This window comes from Condylura cristata, unplaced genomic scaffold (genome assembly GCF_000260355.1).
Source record: "Condylura cristata isolate star-nosed mole 26May11 unplaced genomic scaffold, ConCri1.0 scaffold00033, whole genome shotgun sequence".
NCBI classification, from domain to species: domain Eukaryota; kingdom Metazoa; phylum Chordata; class Mammalia; order Eulipotyphla; family Talpidae; genus Condylura; species Condylura cristata.
In genome coordinates, this window is record NW_004567134.1 from 2609108 (window position 1) to 2621241 (window position 12134).

Consider the following 12134-nt stretch of genomic DNA (forward strand, 5'->3'; position numbering starts at 1 on the left):
CAAGTGCCATAGAAAGGCCATCAAAAATAGTTCAGTATTACAATCTCAAAGCAACTCATAGCAAATGCTGATTAATTTGCATCCAGTGAGTTCCCATGCTCTTCAGCTTTTCAACAATCCAAGCAATTCCATCGTTACCTGATCCCTGTCATTTTCTCCAGACTCCATGAATCCGTCTTGTCCTATATGTGCTATGATCTCTAAAAGATGTATGTTGCTATATCTGTCTGACTATTTATTCTGGTATCTTCTAAATCTGGTGATATCATCACCCAACTGCAATGTCATCTGACTCTTAGTCCACACCTCCTCAGGAAGCCCCCGTCAGGCCCACAGGCAGCATAGTGTATTGTACCATCTATCTATATAGATAAAATATTGAATATTAGATGTAATATTGTAATATATTGCAATTATATTATGGTATATATTATATTATATTGCCTTCTAATCTATTACATTTGCAATATATTTTATTGCCTTGAATACTCAAACAGGATTTCTTGTGCTAAGAACTGGGAATAAGAGAGTTTTCATCTTTTATTGTGGAATATAAATACTAACAAATTTAACTCATTGCATGTAGTTATCCTTAACACAAAGGAACAAACTTCTTTGGAACGAGGATTATGCAGGGCAACCTAGAATGACTAGATTACTTCCCAACACAGCACTACTTAAATGATTGAAGAAATGAATGAGTAAACAAACAGGCATAAAAATAAGCAATTAAATAAATAAGAAAGCAAATAAATAAATAAACAGGTTCTGCTATAAATTAGTTTTGTAGATTTGGTCAGCACTAAGATCATCACAACATCTCTCTATTACAAAAATCATGGAAGTTGGGTTATATAAATGCAGTTCTTTTTCAAATGCAAATGTTCAAAGAAAAAAAATCTTGCACAAGGAGATAGTTTATCTCCAAAACTGCTTTATCAGAAAAGAAAGTAAAGAGAGGGAGAAACTTTCCCTTGTTTTTGTCAGGCCATGTAGAGCAGGCTTACACACACACATACAGATAAATCTAGTTATTATTATCACAATGCTGTTGCTATCTAAGTGCTAAATCTTTACCAACAGCAGAAAAGTGACAATCTTCAATTATGAACAGTGCCTTTCAGTCTACAGCCAAATCTATTCATTCCACTATATTTAACCAATATTTTATGGTTATTTATCACAAGAGAGTACAGAGTTCCACATTCTATCTTTCCCAGCTTCTGTACTGAAAATAAAAGGATAATCATCTCAGAACCCTTTGAGCTATAATAACCATTAAAAGACTGGAACACCAACTCAGATTTTTAAGTTATTTTGGCTGCTGGGTTTTTATTACTGAGAAGCTGCTGACTTTGGAGTTTTCTTGAGAATTTATTCTGAAAAAGATACATATAGTTTTTCTAAAGCACAATCTATTGTCCTGTGATAATGTCACATTAACAATTCAAGTTATAGAATTACTTTCTTCTGGTTCATACAATTGTTACTCAATAGTTGAAAAACATTTGGATATTAAGGTAATCAATAAAATAAAAAAAATCATCTTTGCATCAACAATTCCTACTATTCTACTCCTAAATTTATTCTAGGAAAAAATTTCAAATTTGAATTAGGAAAATAATTTAAGTAACAGCAAATGCATGTCTATACACAGAACTTTGCTTTGGTTTTCCAATAATTTGTTGAAGATATAGAAAAACAACTGTCATTTTATATTTGATCTTTTAGATAAAGGGTCAAAATATGTTTTATAAGAGAATATCATGGACCCAAGAAGAAGTTCCAGTTTTTCCAAATGTATTATTACTAATCATAAACAACTCCAATGCATTAAACATAACTGAAATATAGTATAATTAAGTTAAAGAAATATGTATTGACTACCAACTATAAATACCGAAAATATTTTGTGCAGTGGAAAATTACTTACCAAAACCAAAGTTTTGTTTTTTTTAGTCCAGGCTTGGAATAGCTGATTAACTGAGAAAAATATAACATTTACTTTCTATAAAACCTGAAGGTAATATTTACCTTCTATAAAAGAAATGACAATAAAAGCAGTTTGTAAATGCCAGTGTACAACCAAAATAGAAGCATGAACTGTAGCTGAGAGAGTTCAAACTTTGGAGACAAACACAGTGCACGCCATCATGGCCACATGAGTCTAGTTTGGCCTAATTGCCTGTCTGAATGATACGGATGAGAACATAGCACGTGTGACCTATAATTGGTGATTGGGAGATCACCAATTAAGGGTTTGGATGAGCGACTATGAGGTAACCACTGGTAAAATGGAGTTAGCTGAGATTCTATATTCCAAGTACTTCAACTCAATGATAACATCCCAATCCAAATGCAAATTGTCCCCTTTGATCACATTTTCTGTGTGATGATGGACCTTGACTTGGTACTGGAATTGATACTAAAAGTGAGATTTTAAAAATCAAACCTTCAAGATGGGATTCTGTTATTGAGATGTTCATATATTTAAGGACTATAAGTAACTCCTTGCAAGTAGGCTCAGGTACTGAAGGACCGATGGAAAACCAAGCACTGAGAAAGCAAATGGCTATGCACCTAATTGTTAAGGGAACAACAGAGTTTATCAAGGTATGGAGTTTTCTGGATCACTATGGCCCTTACAGCAAACACAGGGAAAGAGATAGTAAAAGCTGTGAACCCATGGAGATAGCTCCTCTCAATGGATGGACAGAAATGGCTAACTGATCACACAGTCCATAAAATCTACTAAAATGCTGCTTAACATATATAAGCGGAAATAATCTTGGTTGTCTGGGGAGAAATAGAACTAAAATTACCATGATGGAGATTCACAAGTTTTCAGGCCTAAACCAGTTCACAGTCCCATAGATCTTTAATTGCGTGTTTGTATGTGTGGGAGGGTGGCAGGCTTAGACTGTGGGATTCTATCTGCTTGTAGAAGCATCTGTATAAACATGTATGTATACTGGGGTGCTTTCCCTAAGCTTTTTCCAATGGAAATGACCCATAGCCATTTCAAAGGTGACTAGGCTCTGGAAAAAAAGAAATAGACTGAGTTTTTGTAGATTATTGGCTCTGAATTTTTTGTAAATCCCTGGAGATCCTAAATACCAGAGAAGATCAATGAAAATCTAGTGATAGGTAGAAAGTCCATCTAATAGTGAATCCAGAATGACCATCAACACCTCCTAAGATTATTTCCTATGCTGAGGGAAGGAAGTGTGCGTCATAAATAAGCAGAATTCATATTGTATCTCTGATCCATGGAGTGAGGGAATTGTGTTAGAAATCGCCAAATGGGCTTCCCTTCTTGAGGATTTGCAGAGATTATCCCACCCTCAAAGGCCTGAGTGATGTGGGGGGCAAGGGGGTTCACTCACCATCCTCCCCACACATACATCAGACTTGTTGAATTCATCAGTGGAAAATTTGAGAAACAGATGTCCCAATATTTTATTTTTTTATCTTTTAACCAGAGGACAGCTGACATTTATTTTATTATTCCTTATACTTTAAAAATCATCTGTATTTTGAATTTCTCCACACTCCTAAAATAATAAAACAGCATAGATTTAGAAGAAGCTTAGAGAATTGAACCTTAGAAAATTTCCTATCAAGTCACAGTTAACTACTGGTTAAGCAACTCATAGTCAAAATTATAGGAAATATGACTAACAGGCCCTCCCTGGCGGCTCAGTGGGTTAAAGCACAGCACCAAGAAGCTAAAGCCACTTCAGCATGAGTTTGACCCCCACCTGCCCCAGAGGTGATCAACATGGCACGTGGCAGACCTCTCCTGACCTGCCGGCTGCTCCCCTCAGCAGTGTACTTCATCAATCGGCCTGTTCTGCTCCACACTCTGTCTGGGAATCCTCTTACCACCCCTGCACCTCTGGCCTGTACCCCAGTTCTGTATGCATAAATAAATAAATCTTTTAAAAATTGACTAACAATATATGTTAAGACTATACTGGTAGGATTGTGGGGAGAAGAAGAAAATGTAGTGGGGAAATATCTATGTTACTAAGGATGGAAAATGAAGTACTGAATGTAAAGAATATGTAGCAAAAAACATTTAGAGTCAGGTTTCAAACTCAGGCTATTTACTCTTGCCCAATGCTTCACTGACACAGGTGAAATTTTGCACAAATGCATAGAAATATTTGTTTTCAACACATTCCTACATGAAATCTGGAAAGAAGTGCAATTTGTATGTATTTAAAATAAAAGAATTTATATGCTGATGACTAAACCTTTGAAAGCTAAGTTACTAATATTTATATTTGGAATATGGCTTTCACCTGTTGGTGGATTATTTCAAAATGAATGAGATAAAGTTATTATTATAAAGTATACTGTGAAGTAGAGGTGTTTTCTTTCATTTATTTTGTTTGGGTTCTTGGCTCCATATTATAGTTTTTATTTTTATTTTTTTCCTCTAATGTTATAGTTCTTTTTGGTAATCCCAGTTTACATTCCTTGTAACACTAGATATATGTTAACTGAAAATTTGATATTGCATTTCAGAGCCAAAAAACACGCACATACAAAGACATGGAATGGAATTGAGTTATAATTGAACATCACCTGTCTTTTTCTATCATAGTGGAGATAACAAAGATGAGAACATCTCTTCATTTTGAATTCATGACCTTATTATCAACACCCTCCCACCAATGTCTTTGTGACATGTTGTCTTATGTAGAAAAAGAGAGACAATAAAGATTACTTGACTAGTCTCTTCTCTTGGTTTCCTTACATAGTCATAGTGGTGTTATACAACCAGAAAAAGAATAATTCAGTGAGAGAAACTTAATGTACTTAGAATAATCAAATTGTAGAGTTTTATAGCTCAATAAATATATGTTGAATTGAATTCTTGAGTTAAAAGGAATATGGCACTCATTATTCCAGTTATGGTGAAGTACTTTGTAACCAACCTAAACTCTCACTCAGAGAAGTAAGAAAACAAGTGTGTGTGAAGATATTCAGAGAGTTAGCAATGCAATCAGGACAAGACTCTGAAGAAAACTGCAGAGTGACAACCCATAGTTCTATAATCTATTTTTCTCCCTCAAGAACTTCCTGCCTCTAAGTGCAAGGGTGAATTAGTGAAGCAAACATGATTGGAAATATGGTAAAAAATAAATAAATAAAAAAATAAGGCAGATAAACAAGGCATTAGCCATGTAGGGAGAGGAGAGCGAAGTAATGACAGTAATCAGAGAGACAGCCCAAATATTTTTCAAAACTGATAAAAGACATTATTCTACAAACTTAAGTTTTTAAAATGTAAGTAGGATAAGTGTATTAACATCATGAATAAATTACCAAACCAACAACAACAATGAAAAGTTCTTAAAAGCAGCCATAGATAAAAGATCCTTTAGCTTCAGGGGAACCTTATAAGATAGTTGCCTGACTTCCCAACAGAAATGCTGGTCACTAATGGACAATGGAACACAATCTTTAAAAGGTTGATGGCAATAACTGCCAATTTTGACCTGTATAAGAAGTGAAATTGCCTTTAATATAAAAATGAAATACAATGATACCCCAATAAACTAAAACTGAAAGTGTTTTATTAGCAGTTATCCACTAGATCCAAGGAAAACAATCTTATATGGAAACATGAAAATTCATAAAAGAATAAAACACAAAGGACAAGTAAATATATAAGTAAATAAAGTTTTATGAAAAAGTTATATGAGCTAATATTTATATATTTATGTAGAGAGAGGTATATACTTAACTATAATGAGTTTATACAAAAATTCTACAGCAAATACTATACAGAAGTATATTGAAAATGTATTCCTTCATATTAACAGAGGCATATCATAGATTGCCAAATATATTCATCTTATTATATACTATCTCATAGCAAAAAAGGTTTTGTGAGCAGTAGTCTATGCATGGTCTAACGATTATCACCACTATAGCCTGACCACCACCATGGCCTGAGTTTGATTCACAGCCAGGGAGCTGACCCACATATGGGACAGGAGATCTCTCCTAACTTGCCCACTGATACCCTTAGCAGTGTATTTCAACAGATCTTCCTGTTCTTCTTCCCACTCTGTCTCTGGTGAACCCTCTCACCGCCTCCCCATACACTCATCTCTTGACTACACCCCAGTTCTTCTGCACACACACACACACACACACATACAAATTCTTTAACTTTATACTTCTCATCTGTGCAATTTTCATTGAAATTTTAATTTAAAGAAGCTCCTTTGTTATCCATGATCAGAGAACAACACTCTGGTAGATGTTTCCCCTGGGCCCAATGAAAGGTATCAGAAATAGATGGGATGTGAATGCATGGGCAGAAAGTACCAATAATAAAAACTGATTCAAATATTCCCCTTTCTGTAAATTTCTTAACAATCCTGTAAATTCAATATATCAAAGTTTCCAATTTAACAAAAAACATGGGGAAGAGTGTCTATATAGTTATAAATATTATCTAAAGTCAATTCAACAACCCTCTTGATAACTGAACTCAGATTTTGTGAAGTTTTAATTACTGAATTGAAAGAAAACAAAAGAATCTCTGGAAAATTCCAGGTGTAAGTAGAACTATATTTGAATTACATAATTCAAGGTAGCAGATGCTAAGAACAGCCAGGATGCATGACTGTTTGCAAAACACTGAAATATGTATTTGTATTTTGAGGAAATGTATTCACAGGAATTTCTATCATTACATCTATTTCTGTCAACAGGATGATTTTCACAAAGTATTTCAATCACAAGACCATTTGAGTTGCCACCTTTAGTTGGTGTTTATATATTCTATGACCACAACCATGTTTCATCAAAGTTTTTACAGAATGAAACTATGGAGAAATTTGAAAGCATTTTTCTTCTTTCACAAATTAGGAATTTGCTTCTCAAAAGCAATCTACTTTTGACAGATTAATGAATAGATAGATACATTTTCATGGCAGGACAAGTGCCAGTTTTAAACTAAAAAGGCAATGCAAGGTGATAAAACCTTTAAATAAGACAAACATGTCACAGGGATTCTGATGATGCCATTTGGCCATCAAGAAAAGATGGAGGAAGCATACCAACTACATGTCAAATAGGCACCCTGCTGACCAAATGGCCTTTAAGCATCCCACTGCAGAATAAATTATTTAAACCTTCTGAATTTTTCTGTCTATTAGAGTAATTACTAAACACATGATTGTATCTTGGAACTTAACATCAAAACTGTCATTTCAATTCTACTTCCATCTTAGGCACTTGCATTTTAGCAAATTCTGGGAGATAAGACAAAGAAGACTGACCCTTTGCCCTATGCTTCATGGAGAATTGATTAGCCTTTTTGGAATACTTATATCTTCAACAAGGATGCTATGCTCCTGAAATAATAGGATTTCCATTTCCTAGTAATAATTTACAAAAAAAAGAAAGAAAGAAAGAAAGGCATAACTCTTGGCTAATGAATGGTAAACTAATGAAAAAGAATTCAAATTGTTGAATTAATTCCCACAATAACCCTCTGAGGGCATCACTATTACCCAATTAGACAAAAGTAAGGAAGATGCTAAGAAGCAAGAGCTGTGTACAGGTTTCACTGCCATGCAAGGCCAGGTCCCGGAGGGGCTCACATCCTACCTGCACTGTACTCAGACCGCCTCCCTGCTTCTGCTTAGTATAGGCTAAACAGATGCGCAAACCCACCGCAAAATAAAGACAGCCCACTAAATTAAAAAATATGTTTATAATGTTATTATGCAACTTGAGTGACATGCACCTTTATGTTTTAAAGGCACACCTACTACAGTATGGTGGAGACATCTTGAAAATTGAATCCTGTCTCTAGAGTGGGCTTGAGGCATCATTAGGCTGTAAACCTCAGTATTGTCCATTTGTAAAATTAGATGGGAACTCAATGCATGATTTTTTAACTGCCTGATATTTTATAAACTATATGGCACTGATTCAGAGGTCACCATAGAGGAGGAGTATGGTGACTGAATCTGTGGTTCAAATAATTCATTCTCCTGGTACAGAATGACATGTGCACACCTTTGCAGCAGCCTTCTGGTGAGTAAGGTGTTCTTCCCTGTTTTGAGTCTGGGCATGGCCAAGCAAATTCTTTGATCCAATGAAGATATTAGCAGATGTAATCTGATGGGAGGCTTGAAATTAGGCTCTGGTAGAGCATGCCCTCTTCTGTTTTCCTTTTAGTATTTATTTGTATATATACTTTTTACATTATTGTACAATGTATGCTCTCTCCTCTCAGATGTATTCCCCACAAAATGCCCAAACATAGAGGACTGGATCAAGGAGCTGTGGTATATATAAAATGGAATACTATTCAGAAATCCAAAAAGACAAACGCACACCATTTGTAGCAACATGGCTAGAGCTGACCCTCTTAAATCCCAAGCTGCCCTTCCAGCAGCATCTCCCAAAGCTTCTGATTCCACAGATGCAGGGTGAGGACAGGATGTCTGCATTCCTACTGAAGTCTAGGGTGATAGGGTGATGCTTGGCCAAACATGGCTACAAGGTAACCTTAAGCAAGTCACTAGTCATCTGACGTCAGCTTCCCCATTTGTATAAAAAAGCTGGATTTTATCCATTCTAAAGTGTTTTTTTTTTCCTTTCAAAAGAACCATGAGGAGTTAGCTTAAATAATGATTTTATCTTCTTGATCCATAACCTTAATATGATTGCAATTTATTTCTTCGTGGAATTGCGGTAAATGGAATGGCAAAAAAAAATGAAACTATTGAGAAAAATGTGTTGTATTACTTTCTTAGCATTTCTATAATGTTCTGAGAAAATGCATTCTCATTCTCTTTCTCACTATTCTTCTTTAGCAAGCAGAGGATGATGGGAAAGTTCTAGATGTATATACATTTCAAAAGGTTCAAATAAATTGCTCCTGATAATAATAATTTTCTCACTGCCTTATATTTAAGAGTCAAAAGATAAATCAAATCATATGATTCAAAAATAGAAGCATCCATTGCCTCCTAATTAATGAGCTTCATCGTGCTTTTACCACAAGGATTTCTCATTTTAAAAGATGGTTCTGAATGAACTTCAATGTTTGATCATTTACCGCAATCCTTTCTGTGCTAACTAATGAGGCACGGAGACCATTACTAAAGATGTAAATACAATTTGTTCTGTCAAAATAAATTTTACTTGACTCATATTCTAGCTCCAGGATCACAAGTCAGAGGCTGATTAGTAATTCGTAGGGGTTGGCCTTCCTCAGAAATAATCTCCTCGTAGCCATAAATATAATGGAGCCACTAGGAATATCAATCTGAATGCTATTCCTTATTGATGGTAACACTACTGTAGGATTTGTTCACTGCAGAAAACTTTTATTTCTTTTACATTTTCCATGATACGAAAAGGAAAATAGTCACAATAATTTGAGCCTCAGCACTATAAAGCTGTCTGCAGCACAAGTGGATTCCAAGCCAGGAAACTAACCACAGCAGCAGAACTCTCCTGTCTTGCCGCTGTTCCCCTCAGCAGTGTATTTCAGTAGATCTGCCTGTTCTGTCTCTGGTGAATCCTCTCACTCCTCCCACCACCAATCCTCTGCAACGTCCCTCCTGGCTCGCTGGCCTATGCTCCAGCTCTTGTACACATAAATAAATAAATAAATAAATAAATATTTTTTTAAAAAAGAAAACTACATATGCATATATGTGTAATCTACATTTATGCACATACATATGTATATACCTAATGCATATGCATACAGCAAATCACTGAGTAATGAGTATGTGTAAATACATATAGACACATACTTTTATTAAAATATGAAAAACAGTCAGTGCACTAATCTTAAATATATAGCTTAAAGATTTTTTTATATTTAGTAACACTCAAATACTCATTACCAGACAGAGACAGAGAACATTTCCATAACCATGTGACTAAGTTGATATCTACAATGCACCCCACCTACCCTCCAGGTACCTTCTTTGCTAACAGTTAGTTTTGCCTATTATTTATTTCTTTTAAAAATTATTTACTTATGTATGCATATAAGAACTGGGATATGGGTCAGCGTTGTAGGGGGTGAGAGGACTCACCAGAGACAGAGTGAGGAGCAAAACAGACAGATTGCCAGAATACAGTGCTGAGGGGAACAGCAACACAGGTCTGCTGAAGTCATGTGGGTCAGCTCCCTGGCCAGAGATGGAACTTGTGCTGCAGTGGTTGCAGATAGCTTCATATCCCTGAGACCTAATCCCTGCACCCCCAGTGAGGCCCCTGCCTATTACTTAAAATCACATAAATGCTATCAGGCATGGGTTCCTCTATATCTGGTTTCTTTCACATGGTCTAATGTCTGTCATTTGTTTCCTGTATCAGTATTTTGTTCCTTTTCATTGCTATATAGTGCTCAGTTGCATTGGTATGCCACAGTTTCTCTCCCCATTCTTCCATTGATTGGGTTGTTTTCATGTGCAGGCTGTTAGGAACATTATGAATGTTCCTATACTTGTCACTTAAGCACTACAGGTTTCTTTTTATCCACCTAGAGGGCACTGGCACAATGACTTATCCAGAGTTCACACATATTTTCCAGTTTTTAACAACCTGCTTGTGGTTCTGATCTGATGTTTGTTTACATCTGTATGTAACTAAGGTCTGAGGAAAACCCAAAAGGAGGCAGAGTCAGCTGTGAGATGCCACAGGTTCACTTCCATTACACCCACACTACTCTAGACACTGATGATTTACAGCAGTTTCATCATGTGACAATCTATGAGACAGGAAAAGACATTAAAAGATCAAGCCAAGGCCAAAACCTTTAGGCAAGTATAATATATTTACAATTAAGATGCAGAGAGGTTGATAGATGTTTTCAGGAGAGAGGGTGATTCCAGCCTCTCTATTCCACCACATTGTGGGCAGAGTCAACACCCAGAGAAGTTCAGTGCTTCTCAAAGTCACTGGGTAGTAAGGGGCATTCACTGTGAGCCTTGCAGAATTGGAATGAAAGGCAAGTCCTAGTGTTGTTTAGGAAACCCATGTGTTGAAGGTGCCAGGCCAAGGGGTGAGAGTGAGGAGAGAGTTAATTAGTTTTTACAAGTGGAAGACTAACAGGCAGCTTATTTTTGCTATGTCTGCTCCTCACTCTGGTGGACACAGCTGATTGCTCCTGGGTAATATTTTGATAGGGGAGCATTAGCCAGGTGCTAATCATTGATAATGGAGGCACCATTTCATAGGAAAAGCAATCAGAGGAAATGGCCTGGATACTGAAAGGGCAACCCCTCCTTTCAAAGTCAGGCTTCTTCCTTCCTCTCCAGCCTGCATGCAGGATTAGCAGTCTTCTGCACAACAGGCTAAAGGAGCTCGTGTTTAAAAAGGTTCAGGACTCCTGTTTACATAAACAGATCATTCCTGCACCACCGCTCCCAGTTAAAGCCAGTCCCTTCTTCCAGGAACCCCTAAGGCTGCCTCTTTCCTAATATAATTTATTTTCCCCTTCTACTCTGTTTTGAATACTCATTTTCACTGATTAGGACAAATGAGCAGCAGGTGAGGAAGCAGGACTATGATTTACTTCTCCCACCTACCATGATGCAGTTGTGGGGCCTAAGTAGGAATTAGGAAGGGCTGGTGTTGGGCGTTACAGGGAACAATAACTCCACAGCTACTGAGTTAATCCCTCTTGCCTTCCTGTTGATAGACTCTCATGCCAGGTTCCACAATAGAGACTAGAAATAAACCAAGTCAGATAGAAAATAGAAGGATGAGCAGAAATGAACTCAGCTCATAACAATCCTGTAATTAAGTCACAAATCCCTCCTCTCAATTTTACCAGAATAAATTCAGCAAATGTTTACTGGGCACCTTAGGTCCCATGGATACAAAGATAAACCCCACTCTCTATCATCAAGAATGTTTCCAATTAAAGGGATGAAAGGGACAAATGCAATTTTAGTTCTTCATTCATTTAATATTAGGTGTTGAGTTTCTGCCCTCTTCCAATCACGACACTAGGTCTTCTGCATGTACACCTGAATAACATTCATCTCATAGTCTAGAACAGTAATAACATAAAGCAGAATAATCAAGTAACAGTAGTGCAAAAACTTAATCTACAAATATTAGCCATA